The sequence below is a fragment of the Chiloscyllium plagiosum genome, unplaced genomic scaffold (genome assembly GCF_037043375.1).
Source record: "Chiloscyllium plagiosum isolate Xiang-an unplaced genomic scaffold, Cpla_swu_hap1 HiC_scaffold_4, whole genome shotgun sequence".
NCBI lineage: Eukaryota > Metazoa > Chordata > Chondrichthyes > Orectolobiformes > Hemiscylliidae > Chiloscyllium > Chiloscyllium plagiosum.
The window spans coordinates 58,990,538-59,002,559 of record NW_028270142.1 but is presented as its reverse complement, the minus strand read 5'-3'; the positions used below and the strand labels follow the sequence as shown (position 1 = coordinate 59,002,559).

Below are 12,022 nucleotides of genomic sequence, written 5' to 3'. Positions count from 1 at the left end.
CTCAAAATGTGGTGAGTAGCACATTAACATGGAAAGACGACTGGTAGATCAGTAGCAATGTCCCAATTCCTGTTCCAAGAGGCCTGGGTTCAAGTCACAGCTGCTCCAGAGATACGTAAAAATATCTCTGAACAGGTTGATTAGAAAAATAGGTTAAATAAAGAAATAACACTGGTTCAGCACCAGGAAGCAGATAGTAGGCATAAATGGGCCTTTTTCAGTTTCGCAAGATACAACAAGTGAAATCTAAGTGAAAACCATCACAGCATATCCAATCTTTCCTCACAGCTCAAACTTTCAAACAAAGGCTGCATCCTGGGGAATCTCTTCAGTGCCATCACATCACATCCATAAATGCACCATCTTGTATGGAAAAAGTTGCCCCACAGATCCCTCTTAAATCTTTCTTGTCTCACCTTAAAACTATGCTCTCTAGTTGAAGAGTCCCCTCAGCTGGGGAGAAAAAAAAACAACCTCAGCTATTCACCTTATCTAAGCCCCTCAATTTTATAAATCTCTAAGATCATGCCTCAGCCTCTTTACGCTCCAAGGGAAAAAGTCCCAGCCTATCTAGCCTCTCCTTAAGAACTCAAACCTTCCAGTCTCAAACTTCTTTGCAAATGTTTTTCATCCTTTCCAGCTTAGTAACATCCTTCCAATAACATGGTAACCAGAACTGTACACAGTAATCTAAACATGGAGTTACCAATATCTTGTGCAGCTGCAATATGATTTCCCAACTCCTGTGGTCAATGGTTTGACAGATGAAGACAGCCAAATACCTTTTTTACTACCCTGTCTACTTGTGATGCCACCTGTACCACTCTCTCTGTTCAATACTCACCAGGGACCCACCATTAACTGTGCAAGTCCTGCCTTGATTTCTCTTACCACAAACTAACCATGCCTGCCATGTTCTCATCCAAACCATTTATATAAATGATGAATAGTGAACCCAGCACCGATCCTTACGGCACATCACTGCTCAGACCTCCAGTTTATATAACAACCCTCTACCACACTGTCATCCAATGTCAAGACAAATTTGTATCCAATTGGCTAGCTCTCTGGATTCCATGTGATCTAAGTGCTGCAGTAGTGTCACTGAAATAGTAATCCAATGGCACAAGGTGCATGCATGCACGTGTAGAGGGGAAAGAGTCACAACACAGCATTTGGTTGAAATGTTAAAGGGCTAATTTGTTCTGCTGACATGTAAGAAATTGGATGCCCCGGGTGTGTGGGTTTCTCTGTTTTGCAAGTAGGATGTGACAATCTAACCATATGCTGTAAATGCTGCAGTTTGATTGGATGGGCCCGATCACGCACTGTTTTGAGGGATTAGAATAGTTCCAGAAACATTGTTTTTGGTGGCATGTAACAAGAGGGGAGTAGCAGGGGTTTGTGTTGTGTGCACGACTGACTGATGTAAACCTGTATAATGGGAGAATGGATCCCTTGTTCAGGAAACCTCGCTTGACAGGCTCTGTATGCATACTCCTCCAGCCACTGATTTGCTGAAATAAATCATGGCTGTTCACAGAAGTTGGCATCTTGCAGTTGCATCAAGCATGCAAGAATGTCAAAAAGGGAACCTAACATTTGGCAACGAGCGTGGGATTCCAACATATGGAGCTTCTAGACGGACTGAGTAAGCGATTGCCTGTGTGACAGTAACATGAGATGGATGGGCCCACGAGATAAGATTTACCTTGGATCTCTCCAAGCATATGTCATATGCATATGTCGGGTATAGACAGGACAGATCGAGTGAATCGAGTGTAAAAAAAGGAGTATACTTAAGAGGAAAATCAGGAGGGCAAAACGGGGACATGAGATAGCTTTGGCAAATAGAATTAAGGAGAATCCAAAGGGTTTTTACAAATATATTAAGGACAAAAGGGTAACTAGGGAGAGAATAGGGCCCCTCAAAGATCAGCAAGGCGGCCTTTGGGTGGAGCCTCAGAAAATGGGGGAGATACTAAATGAATATTTTGCATCAGTATTTACTGTGGAAAAGGACATGGAAGATATAGACTGTACGGAAATAGATGGTGACATCTTGCAAAATGTCCAGATTACAGAGGAGGAAGTGCTGGATGTCCTGAAACGGTTAAAAGTGGATAAATCCCCACAACCCAATCAGGTGTACCAGAGAACTCTGTGGGAAGCTAGAGAAGTGATTGCTGGGCCTCTTGTCACAGGTGAGGTGCCGGAAGACTGGAGATTGGCAAACGTGGTGCCACTGTTTAAGAAGGGCAGTAAAGACAAGCCAGGGAACTATAGATCAGTGAGCCTGACTTCGGTGGTAGGCAGGTTGTTGGAGGGAATCCTGAGAGACAGGGTGTACATGTATTTGGAAAGGCAAGGACTGATTCGGGATAGTCAACACGGTTTTGTGCGTGGGAAATCATGTCTCACAAACTTGATTGAGTTTTTTGAAGAAGTAACAAAGAAGATTGATGAGGGCAGAGAAGTAGATGTGATCTATATAGACTTCAATAAGGCGTTTGACAAGGTTCTCGTGGGAGACTGATTAGCAAGGTTAGATCGCATGGTTCTTGAAGCAGGGCTCAGGCTCGAAACTTCGATTCTCCTGCTCCTTGGATGCTGCCTGACCTGCTGCGCTTTTCCAGCAACACATTTTCAGCTCTGATCTCCAGCATCTGCAGTCCTCACTTTCTCCTAGGTCTCATGGAATACAAGGAGAACTAGCCATTTGGATACAGAACTGGCTAGAAGGTAGAAGACAGAGGGTGGTGGTGGAGGGTTGTTTTTCAGACTGGAGGCCTGTGACCAGTGGAGTGCCACAAGGATCGGTGCTGGGCCCTCTACGTTTTGTCATTTACATAAATGATATGGATGTGAGCATAAGAGGTACAGTTAGCAAATTTGCAGATGACACCAAAATTGGAGGTGTAGTGGACAGCAAAGAGGGTTACCTCAGATTACAACAGGATCTGGACCAGATGGGCTGAGAGGTGGCAGAAGAAGTTTAATTCAGTAGTTTAATTCAGATAAATGCGAGGTGCTGCATTTTGGGAAAGCAAATCTTAGCAGGACTTATACACTTAATGCTAAGATCCTAGGGAGTGTTGCTGAACAAAGAGACCTTGGAGTGCAGGTTCATAGCTCCTTGAAAGTGGATAGGATAGTGAAGAAGGCGTTTGATATGCTTTCCTTTATTGGTCAGAGTATTGAGTACAGAGTTGAGTCATGTTGCAGCTGTACAGGACATTGCTTAGGCCGCTGTTGGAATATTGCGTGCAATTCTGGTCTCCTTCCTATCAGAGATATGTTGTGAAACATGAAATGGTTCAGAAAAGATATACAAGGATGTTGCCAGGGTTGGAGGATTTGAGCGAGCGGGAGAGGTTGAACAGGCTATGGCTGTTTTCCCTGGAGTGTCAGAGGCTGAGGGTGACCTTATAGAGGTTTATAAAATCATGAGGTGCATGGATAGGAAAAATACACAAAGTCTTTTCCCTGGGATGGACGAGTCCAGAACTAGAAGGCATAGGTTTAGGGTGTCTGGGGAAAGATACAAAAGATATCTAAGGGGCAACTTTCTCATGCAGAGGGTGGTACGTGTATGGAATGAACTACCAGAGGAAGTGGTGGAGGCTGGTACAATTGCAACATTTAAGGAGGCATCTGGATGGGTATATGAATAGGAAGGGTTTGGAGGGATATGGGCCAGATGCTGGCAGGGGGGATTAGATTAAATTGGGATAGCTGGTCGGCGTCGACGAATTAGAATGAATGTGTCTGTTTCTGTGCTGTATATCTCTATGACTCTAAAGAGATAGATAGCGCCATTAAAGATAGTGGAATCAAGTGTTATGAATACAGATTGTGGATGATCAGCCATGATCATAATGAATGGTGGTGCTGGCTCGAAGACCTTGGAGTGCAGGTTCATAGCTCCTTGAAAGTGGAGTCGCAGGTAGATAGGATAGTGAAGAAGGCATTTGATATGCTTTCCTTTACTGGTCAGAGTATTGAGTACAGGAGTTGGGAGGTCATGTTGCGGCTGTACAGGACATTGTTTAGGCCAATGTTGGAAGATTGCATGTAATTCTGGTCTCTTTCCTATCGGAAAGATGTTGTGAAACTCGAAAAGGTTCAGAAAAGATTTACAAGGATGTTGCCAGGGTTGGAGGATCTGAGCTACAGGGAGAGGCTGAACAGGCTGGGGCTGTTTTCCCTGGAGCGTCGGAGGCTGAGGGGTGACCTTATAGAGGTTTACAAAATTATGAGGGGCATGGATAGGATAAATAGACAAAGTCTTTTCCCAGGGTTCGGGGAGTCCAGAACTAGAGGGGTATAGGTTTAGGACGAGAGGGGAAAGATATAAAAGAATCCTAAGGGGCAACTTTTTCACGCAGAGGGAATGAGCTGCCAGAGGATGTGGTGGAGGCTGGTACAATTGCAACATTTAAGAGGCATTTGGATGGGTATATGAATAGGAAGGGTTTGGAGGGTTATGAGCCGGGTGCTGGCAGGTGGGACTAGATTGGGTTGGGATATCTGGTCGGCATGGACAGGTTGGACCGAAGGGTCTGTTTCCATACTGTACATCTCTATGACTCTCTCACTAACCTATCACTCAGTCGACCTCTCAATCGCTCGGACTCTGCAGTAACGGTATCTCTAAGATAACTTATGCACTTGTACGCCAACGAATCCGTCCCAGGGAGATTAGTGTCCCCCTGGAATTCAGAGGTTACACTCGTCTAAAAGCAGGATTTGAGGCCCCGGAACATAGTACATAAGATTGTCTCAATCACCCTACTTTCAACCAGTTGTTAAAAAGGGGAAATCCCCCATGCGAAGGCCAGGACCCTGAAGTGGGTGTGGAGACTGAGGACACTGAAGCAGTATATAGAGATGGGTTAAGAAGCTGAGAGTTTAAAAATGTCTAATGACAATGCATTAACAGCTTTAACCTGGTACATTAACGTCTTTTAGAGAAGGAAATAAGTTGCCCTCACTTGGTCTGGTCCATATGACTCCTGACCCACACAGCGTGCGTTTGAATCTTAACTTCTTTCAAATAAACTAAGAAGCCATTTAGTTGCATTAAACTGCTGAAGACATCTGGTACTGACCTAGGCACCAAAAACAACAAGAGCAATGATGACCCTGCATTGTTATCCTTACCAAGAACAGGGACGTATGCAAAAATTAGAACTGCTCCAAAGAACAGAACAGCAAAGGATCATAGCTCATTTAATCATATTTGAGACCCAAACACCATCACCACCCTTGGGGATACTCAACTGATAGGACGGAGGGTATTGCCTTGGTAATGGTCAACATTGACTCCAAAAGGAGAAGACAACCCTCAGTCAATTGCCACCTATCACATATTCCTCAGGTGATCAATTAGCACCCCATAATGTTGAACACCAACAGAGGGTGACCTGGCACAATGTACTCTGACAGGGAACTTCAATATCAATCATCAAAGGTGGTTCAGTAGTAGTACTACTGACAGAATCTAACTATTTCATGGTTTATATAACCATAAATAATTTGGTATTATCATTGATCTAAAACGAAACTGAAATAACCACTACAGCTACAAGAGCAGGTCAAAGGATAGGAATTCTTGGACAGGGATATTCTGTGGTCCAGAATTTTATACTCCCCTAACCAATCGGTTTCAGTAAAGTTATAACACTAGCACCTACCCAGCAACATGAAAAACTGACCAATTATGACCGTCCACAAAAGCAGGATAAATCCATTCTGGTTAATTACCACTTTATTCGTCTACACTCAAAGCAATGTAAGGGGTCATCAATGGCATAAAGTGGGCGGCACTGCTGCCTCACAGCGCCAGAGACCTGGGTTCAATTCCCACCTCGGGCAATCGTCTGTGTGGAGTTTGCATGTTCTCCCCGTGTCTGTGTGGGTTTCCTCCGGGTGCATCGGTTTCCTCCCACAATCCAAAGATGTGCAGGTTAGATGAATTGGCCATGCTAAATTGCCCATATAGTGCTAGATAAAGGGGTAAATGTAGGGGAATGGGTCTGGGTGGGTTGCTCTTCGGAGGGTCGGTGTGGACTTGTTGGGCCGAAGGGCCTGTTTCCACACTAAGTAATCTAATCTAATTTAAATAGCAGTAACCTGCTCACTGACTCTCAGTCTGATTTATGCTAAGGCCAATAAGCTACTATCTCATGTAGCCTTCATTTAAACACTGAATGCAGATCAACTCCAGAGATAATACAAGACTGACATCAAGGGTGCCCAGCACAACTAGAGTCAACAGAAATCAGAAGGAAAGCTCTCCGCTGGGTGGGTCATACCTAGCCAGCTGAGTTGGAGGTCAATTACCTCAGCTCCAAGGAAACACTACACAGTTCCTCCAAATTGCATCCTCAGTTGAACTATAACTAGCTGTTTCATTAATGAGCCTCCTCCCGAAGGTCAGACTGGGAATGTTAACTGATCATCGTGCAACATTCAGCAATCATAGTTTTTCAGATACTGAAGCAATTAGTGTTCATGTGCAGCAAGATCAGAACATAATTCAGACTCAAGTTAAATGGCAAATAAAGCTCACGCCACAGAAGTGCCAGGCAATTACCATCTCAAACAAGAGGGAATCTAACTATTTCATGGTTTATGTAACCATCAATAATTTGGTACTATCATTGATCTAAAACTAAACTGAAATAACCACTATGGCTACAAGAGCAGGTCAAAGGATAGGAATTCTTGGACAGGGATATTTGTCATCGTCCAACGCCTGCCCACTATCTACAGAGAAAAGTTAGGAAGTCGAAGAAATGCTCTCCACTTCCCTGGCTAACTGTAGTTTCAACAACATAGGGCAACACGGTAGCTCTGTAGTTAGCACTGTTGCCTCACAACACGCGGGTGTAATGCTCTTCAGAAGGTCAGTGTGGACTCGATGGGTTGAATGGCCTGTTTCCACACTGAAAGGATTCTATGATTGTACGATTACCTTCATACCATCTGAAACAAAATCAGCCTGTTTGATTACCACCTCATGCAGCATATTACAACTCTATCACCGTGGTATCTACAAGACACACTATAGCAATTCATGAAGGCGCCTTCAATAACACCATTCCTACCAACAACGTCCATCACCTCAAAAACTAAGGGCAGCAAACACTTGAAAGTATCACTAGCTTTAAGTCCGCTCCAACAAAACACAACCCTGATTTGTAACTTTAGTGTTATTTTTCACTATCACCTGGTCAAAATTCAGGAACTTCCTTCTTAACAGCACTGTGTGTACTCATCACATGATCTTAGTGATTCATGGAGGCACATTTGGGATGGGCAAGAAATACTAACCTATTAGTGAGCCCCATTCCCAAAAGCATAAAAATGTCCTCAAGTAGAAAATAAACTCGTAGGGTTACAGAGATTGAGCATGGCACGAGGACTGACCATAAGACTTAACAGCAGAGGTAGGCCACTTGGGCATTAAGCCTATTCTGCCGTTCAGTGAGATTTGATAATCCATAACTTCATTATCCTGCCTTTTCCACATAATACACAATTTCCATGCTTAAAAAAAAATTGTCTCAGCGTTGAATTGTATGCAACCACCCAGAGTTCCACAGACTGAGTACTCTCAAATAATTCCTCATGCTTAAGTGGGCAATCCTTACTTTGAGATTATGCCCCTTAGTCCTACGCTCTCTCACAAAGGGAGCAATACACACTCCACATCTACTCTGTTCAACTTATATAGGGAGGAAATTCTGAAGAGGGCACAGGCTATAAAAAAAAATACAGTGGGCAAATTGAGTAAATGTGGGAAAATGTAAAATGTCCATTTCTACTCATACAAAAATGCAGCATCATATCTAAAGATAGATTGCAGACCTGAGAGATAAAGGAATCTGAGTGTCTTCATACGTGAGTTGCAATGTCTCCTACTGAATTCATGAAGAATGAAAGACAAGTCACATGAAATGAAGTCAATAGCGATCACATGACAGTGATGCAAGATTGTGCAAAAGCAGAGGAACGCATACAGATTTAGCTCAGCGACAAATACAGCAAATAATCGGGAAAGCTAATAGAATATCATAAGGGGAATTGAATAAAAATTGGTGCATATGCTTCAGTTATACATGGCAATGATGAGATCACATCTTAGAGTACTGTGTACAGTATTGGTCTCCTTAACTAACGAAAAATGCAAATGTACTGAAAGCAGTTTGACTAGGCTATTAATTCAAATGGGCAGGTTGTCTTATAATAAAAGATGGGATGGGCTAGGCTTATATCCACTGCATAAGAGGTGACTCGATTGAAACAAAAATCTGAAAGCTCTTGACAGGGTACATGTGGAGAGTATGTTTCCTCTTGGAAAAAAATTAAAACTAGGGGTTAGTGGCATTGAATACAACTAGGGGGTGAAGTTATTGAAAATGAGAGCAACGTGGCTATGATGGAGCTGTACATAATGTTAGGTCAAAGCTGGAGTACTGTGTGCAGTTCTGATTGACACACTAAGATCTGATTACACTAGTTTACAGAAGAGATTCATTGGGATCAGGATGTTGTCTGGACTACAGCAATTCACTATGAAGACAGATTTGATAAACTGAGAAGTTTTCCTTAAGGCAGAGAAAACTGGCAGGTTGAGGGAGGGGATCTGACTAAGGCATGTAAAGCTCATGACACTATAGACATTTTCCCCCTTGTACTGGTCAATAGCCAGGGAACACATTAAGACAGAGGAAGGAGGTTTATGCAAAGAAATTTTCACCCAGATGGTTATGGGTATTTAGAACTCACTGCCAAACGAAAGGAAACAGAAGTGGGAGCTGTCAAGACATTTAACAACTATTTAGAGGAGCAGGTGAAATACTATAGCATATGAGGTTACAGGCCAAGGTGTCAGAAAACGGGAACAGAAAAGATCAATCCTTCCATACCATAAAAGCTCTAAGACAATTGCAAAATGAGAGGTCGCCCATAAGATTAGCAGAAATTCTGAGTTCAGTGCCTTTGGAACGCTCTTCCTAAGACAACAGTGTAAGAAGAGTCATTTAACTAATTTTTTGAAGACAAAAGGAGTAGATAGATTTTTGATAAAGGGGTAAAAAGTTATGGGGGTAGGCAAGAATATGGGGAAAACAAGTCAACCAAGATCTTGTATGGCATAGTCTTAAGAAGCCAACAGACTTACTTCACCATGTGCAAGTGCAACGTTGAATTTTCAGAATCATCCTGGACAAGGCTTCAAAGCCTTTAAATATAAAAATTTCACTGCTGTCTTAATTATAAACTCTATTTGTCACCTGTGCCGAATGCCAAATGTACATACATTTATGTCAATAGATACTGACAATGTTTTTTGTAACTTATTCCCTGGTTGACAGAATTGTGTTATACTCATCTACCAATGTCTGTAAAACGCTAAAGGAATACAATGTCTCCCACTGAATTCATGAAGGAGGAAACACAAATCACATGAAATGAAGTCAATAACGATCTCTAAGACAGTGCTGTGCAAAATAATGCCTTTCTTTGCTTTTGCACACAAATCTAGCTTTGCAATAACAAAATTCAAGTTTTCACCGTAAATTATGTTACAGAGCAAATATGAAATATATCTGAAATTTACAGCACTTTAAAAAGGTAAGACTTTCATTAACTTGGAACTCAGAATTGAAAAGGACAATAGAGAACTATTCATTGAACCCGACCTATCGCAGTTTAACAAACTAGTGCACATTATGCTGCAGCTACGGGTTTAGATATTCTGGTCTAAGAATATTACCAAATTCTGGAAGGCAATAAAACCATAGCTGCCTTACTACCTGTCCATATTCACTCCAATTTAGCTTCAGGTTTATTTCACTCGGGGATGGGACCCTTCTTCAAGCTCCACCAGATAGACACCCTTTGCCAACAAATTACATGACAAATAAAGTAACACGAGCCAACTTTAGTGAATGCAGAGCAGGCTCCCAGAATGGCAACATTAAGCAACATGAACAGCTACCAGTTGATGTGACATGAGCAAATGAATATGTAATATAATCAAAATTTAGGTGGGTTTTTGGTCCTTCAATAAGGTAATGGCTGGACTAATTGTTATCTGGATTCCTTTTTCCTATATGTTTCACTAAACATAAACCTAGACTCCCTTAGATCCATCCCTTGGCCCTAAAGACATCAAACAACCCAGCCTCCACTGCTTTTGGAAGAAAATAATTCTGCACTCTATGCTCACAGGAGATCATCTGTCTTAAATGGGAGACTTCCTAAGTGTTGATATATAGAAATTCTTAGGAATAATTGTCATTTTAAAAACGCTGGAATTCCAATTTCCAGTGATGTGTCAAATATGCATTATAGCTTTTTTTTAAATTCACTCATGGGTCTTGCCCATTGCTAGCTGGGCCAGCACTTATTGTCTCTACCTAAATGCCCTTGAGGAGGAAGTAGAGCTGCCTGTTTGAAGCACTGCAGTCAATGCTGATATTGTATAATGTTCAGCTCACATATCTCATGGTAGTGGATTCAGCTGTAGCTTAAGGCTCCAATTTCAATGACTGTCTAGTAGTTCACTTTTAAAAATGAACCGATGAAGAATGAAGAGCAACAGAGGTCTTTCAAGCTCCTCCACCTCACCCATTACTGTAAATTGACCATCACGACAGAGGTAAGTGCGCTGCACTCATCAGTATCACGTCAACTGGGTAAACATAAATACATACATGCCACTAAAGAGATACATGATCACTGGCTATACACTTGTGAAGTTAAACTACACTTGCAGTTTTAAAGTCTGTCTCACATTGTCCCAAAGCATTTTACACCTATAAATTTCTGTTAGAGTGAAGTCACATACGGAGACAATAACAATTTCCTACAGCAGTGGCTTCAGAAAAATCAAATTAGATTAATTAATCTCTTAGCAATTATGACATACTAGTAAAATACCTTCTTTGAATAATTAGATTAGATTAGATTACTTACATTCTTTTTAGATTAGATTACTTACAGTGTGGAAACAGGCCCTTCGGCCCAACAAGTCCACACCGACCCGCTGAAGCGTAACCCACCCAGACCCATTCCCCTATATTTACCCCTTCATCTAACACTACGGGCAATTTAGCATGGCCAATTTGCCTAACCTGCACATTTGTTGGATTGTGGGAGGAAACCGGAGCACCCGGAGGAAACCCACGCAGACACGGGGAGAACGTGCAAACTCCACACAGTCAGTTGCCTGAGGCGGGAATTGAACCCGGGTCTCTGGCGCTGTGAGGCAACAGTGCTAACCACTGTGCCACCGTGCCGCCCAATAATGCTATAAGATCTTTAACATCTACGTAAAACAGGTAGACAATCCTCTAATTAAACATGTAATATAGGAGCCATGGCCCACAAAGCACAATAGACATTCTTCACAATGAGAGACAATTGGTTAAATAAAGCTTGAGGGTAACTATTCCACAAGTGTGGGACAAAGAAGAGGCAATATCAAAACAGTACGGTGTTGATCTCACACTGTTGGCTTTATTCTGCATCACACCCAAGGTATCTAGCCAACTGAGCTAAATGACCCAATCGTTTAATGCTCCTATCACCAAAACTGTTTCAAGTCTGCTTTTTGTGTCAACCTAGTCTTTGCATTCACGTCCTATAGGTTCTCTCAAACCCACAACCTTGAAACAGCTAAGATTGCTAAAGCTGAACAACGCTGGACTGGACGAAAACAGATTTGATAAGATAGAGGGAAGACTAGAGACAATTCAACCAATGGCAAAAACATTAAAGTTTTACAGTTTCTCTGCCTAACTTTGCCAAGATGAACTTCAAACACTAAATAATTGCATCTATTAATTAATACTGACCGAATTTAATAGAATTTGGTTGGCTGACATCAAGTAAAATTCAAAAGATTTTAAATAAACGAATTAGCAATGTAAACTCAGTATAGAAATCTCCTACAGTGCAATGCAATTAGAGACACCAGTAATGAATTAATGTAAATGGACAGAAGATT

At 41.9% G+C, this 12,022-nt stretch overlaps 1 protein-coding gene across 7 annotated transcripts in view; it reads right to left on the bottom strand.

The window, feature by feature from the left end:
• ubr5 (ubiquitin protein ligase E3 component n-recognin 5) overlaps positions 1–12,022 on the bottom strand; it is a 167,208-nt gene that overhangs the window by 143,453 nt on the left and 11,733 nt on the right. The gene's annotated exons all lie outside the window — the stretch shown is intronic.